The sequence below is a fragment of the Dioscorea cayenensis genome, chromosome 10 (assembly GCF_009730915.1).
Source record: "Dioscorea cayenensis subsp. rotundata cultivar TDr96_F1 chromosome 10, TDr96_F1_v2_PseudoChromosome.rev07_lg8_w22 25.fasta, whole genome shotgun sequence".
Lineage (NCBI taxonomy): Eukaryota > Viridiplantae > Streptophyta > Magnoliopsida > Dioscoreales > Dioscoreaceae > Dioscorea > Dioscorea cayenensis.
The window spans coordinates 19,304,328-19,307,970 of record NC_052480.1 but is presented as its reverse complement, the minus strand read 5'-3'; the positions used below and the strand labels follow the sequence as shown (position 1 = coordinate 19,307,970).

Sequence of the window (3,643 nt, the reverse complement as noted above, 5' to 3'; positions counted from 1 at the left end):
GAACTAAACCCCTAGTGGGTGCTTGGACTTGTAAACCCTAGGATGTTTTGTTTCATTGACCCTTCATTATGCTTCTTTAATTGATGTCTTTAATTGAGTTCCAATATTTAATGCTTGTTGAATTGATTTTTCCTTAGAGTGACACTAAGGTGGAGAATCTACATTGGTAATCCTTGTGAGTGATTGACTTACAATGAGGGTTAGATAAAGCAACATTGGAGAGGATTGAGAGGGTAAGTCGAGAGGTAGCAGAATGTCCCCTTTCCCTTATGGTGTCATTTATCCTACCTCCGTATTCCAAGAGTTCTTTGCAGTCACAATAGAGTGAAATGCTAAGAGAGGAACTCCGCTGGGGCTTAGTTGCGCAAGCAACAAAGTGAAGCGTTGAAGTAATCCTTAGTGCTGGGGCTTAATTGTGACAAGCGGTCTTTCGTGTGGACCGAAGGGTTAGACCTATATTAGGGAATATGGTTTATCACTTGGAGTCCCTAGAGCTTTAAGCGATCTTACATAGTGTGAGGTACCGAGACTGAGCGATTTCTCCGCCAGGGGATTGTGTAAGATTAGTCACAATTGACCTTAGGTTTGGGACCGTGTATTTTAGGATTTCCATGACTCATTAAGCATCAGTTAGGAGACAAAATGATTGGTCTTGCAATTAAACAAATAGTCCTAAGGTGAGCAATGTTCGGGTGCCCCAATTTCTATCGATTACCTTACCTCTCATTTTTTTGCTTCTCTCTTTCTTCTTTACCTTATTTCTTTCCTCATTGATATTGTTCACACCACCTTTGAACCATCATCATCATACTTAAACAGCAATTCTAGTGTTTCTAATCACTATTCCCTATGAATACGACTGCCCACTCACTAGAGTACTTATTACCTTGACAACCTGTGCACTTGCAGTACACAAGTAAGGGGTGTGTCATATTTTTGGCGTTGTTGCCGGGGAATAGGTGTTTTGGAAACACTTTGCAGTTTTCTATTTTAGCTATTCATCACTTTCTCTATTTCACATTTTCTTATTCTTCCATTGTTCTAATTTGTTTTTCTTTCTTTGGTTGCAGCTCCAGGTTATGACCGAGGGAACCCTTCGATATTGGTGGAAGATGATCTTGAACTTGAACGAACAATTCGTAGAAGGGGTAAAGAACCTGTGTAAAAACAGAATCATCCATCTAAAATAGAGGTTGAAGAATCTGAAAAACATGGCCGAACAAGAGGAGCAACAAAGAACACTTTCAGATTTTGTTAGACCTACTGTTCATGGGTAGTAGCCTATAATTTTGAGTTGAAGCCGGCTTTTATTCAAATGGTTCAATAGTCCGCACAATTTAAATGTTTGGCCAATGATGACCCAAACAATCATATTGAGAACTTCCTTGAGGTGTGCAACATGTTGAAGGTCAATGGGGTTTTTGATGATGCAATTCACTTGAGATCTTTACCATTCTCATTAAAAGGGAGAGCCAAATAGTGGCTCTATTCATTGCCAAGAGCATCTATCACAACATGGAAAGAAATGGTTGAAGATTTCCTTGCAAGGTATTTCCCCTCGGGAAAATCGGCAAAGCTTCATAATGAGATATCTTCATTTGTTCAGATGGAACTTGAATCTTTGTTTGAGACATGGAAGCAATTCAAGGACCTCTTGCGGAAGTGCCATAACATGGGTTCCCCAAATGGATGTCTATTTATACATTTATAATGGGTTGAACTCAAGTAGTAAACAACTTCTTGATGTAGCCGCGGGAGAAACAATGAGAAACTAGATACTCTAACTTCTCATGATATGGGTTTGAATAGATACCAATCAAATGCAAGGGAAAAGAAGAAAGTGGTTGGCCTCATGATATTAATGCGGTTACATTGATGCCAGCGCATGTTGAGTCATTGAGCAAGAACTTAGACACTATAACTTCTCCTAGATTGGCGGCCGTAACGAGTTGTAATGGATGTGGAGGAGGACATGCTCTATCTGATTGTTCGATTACCATTAGTGGTACATCCTCAGTGGAAAAAGTTGACTTTGTAGGGAATACAATGAAAGGCCAAGGTAATCCATATAGCAACACCTACAATCCGTGGTGCAGGAGCCAACAGAATTTTTCAAGGAGTAACCCCGGGCAACAAATGGATATGGCACCACCATGTTTCCAACAACAACAAGCCCCGAACATGGAGAATCTAGTTTCAAGTTTAGAGACCCGGATGACCGATCTAGAGAAAGTTTTAACCAAGTTCATCCAATCGTTAGATACAAGGTCTCAATCGGTCGAAGCTACACTTCGCAACTACACTGTGTTATTGAACAGTTTAGAGAGCTCATGGAAGCTTGCCTAGTAACACCGAAACTAATCTAAGTGAATATGTGAAGGTGATCACTTTGAGAAGTGGTCCTGTGGTTGAGGATAGGCGATCACTTTGAGAAGTGGTCATGAATTTGTGCCAACCTCCATGTGCTCAAGCAATTACCTGGTTTAGAGGGGCACAAAGGTATTCACATTTGTATATTCCAACTTGTACAAGGCCGTAGAAAGTACTGCAGCAAAGCTAGTATAGCAGTTACTGTTCATAGGGCACAGAAAGTGAATTCCTACAAATTCACACGGGGGTGTGGATTCCTGATTCCAACCTATTTAAAGTCACGATTTTAGCTTGATGGGGGAAGCCTTTCTCCTATTCTTTTGCCTATCTTTTATCCACTTTGGAGGCATCCGCGGTTAGGGTTTGGAGAGGCTATGGCTAGGCTTTTAGAGAGTTTTGATGGCCTTCGACACCGAGTTCTTTCGGAAGAGAGTTATTGGGAGAGCTTTCGTCGGCACTGATCCAATGAGGTGTGCCCTAGTCTTTATGAGGGAACCTTTGGAGAAGACGTGGCACTCCACAAGACCATAGACACAAACACCAAGGGGGGTTTTATTCATGGATTGCATATCTTTACTTTTGATTTCACTATTGATTATTGACAAGATCCCCTTGTTTATATCCCGCAAGTGCACGGGCTTGTCGAAGTAATAATCCCGGGTGATCGGGGTCAAATCCACAGGGAGTAGGGAATGAAAATACTTAATTTGATTCTTAGCTATGTGGAATATCAATAGTGATAAGTGTGAAATTGATTCAATTCTCAACAATAAAAACAACAAGTTAAAGAGCAAAAGTAAGAAGAGGGTAAGGCAATCGATAAAGATGGGGTACTCAGATAATGCTTCACCTAGGATGATCGCTTCAAGTGTAAGAACTCTCTATTATGCTTCCTAATCAATGCAATGGTGAGTCGTGGAAATCCTTACATACATACTCCCAAATCTAAGGTCAACTATGCCTAACTCTATACATGTCCCGGAGGAGAAATCGAAAAATCTCAACACCTCGCACTCGCATAGAGTTGCAATGAGCTCTAGGGATTCCAAGTGATAAATCTCTTCTTAAATATAGACCTACCCCTTTGGTCCAGATGGAAGGTCCCTAGCCACAATTAAGCCCTAGATACTAAGATCCTCCCAACGCTTCACTCCATTGCACGCGCAACTAGGCCCCAGCGGAGGTTCATCTCTTAGACCATTCACTCCATTATGGCCGCAAAGAACTCAAGGAACGGAGGTAGAATCTATCACGTCGGAGGGGAAAGGGGACA

At 41.4% G+C, this 3,643-nt stretch overlaps 1 non-coding gene across 1 annotated transcript; it reads right to left on the bottom strand.

Moving 5' to 3' along the window:
• Positions 1–1,574: 1,574 nt before the first annotated feature.
• LOC120271393 lies at positions 1,575–1,679 on the bottom strand. Its single transcript, XR_005540003.1, has one exon. It is a non-coding gene; the product is annotated as a small nucleolar RNA R71 (small nucleolar RNA).
• Positions 1,680–3,643: the final 1,964 nt, after the last annotated feature.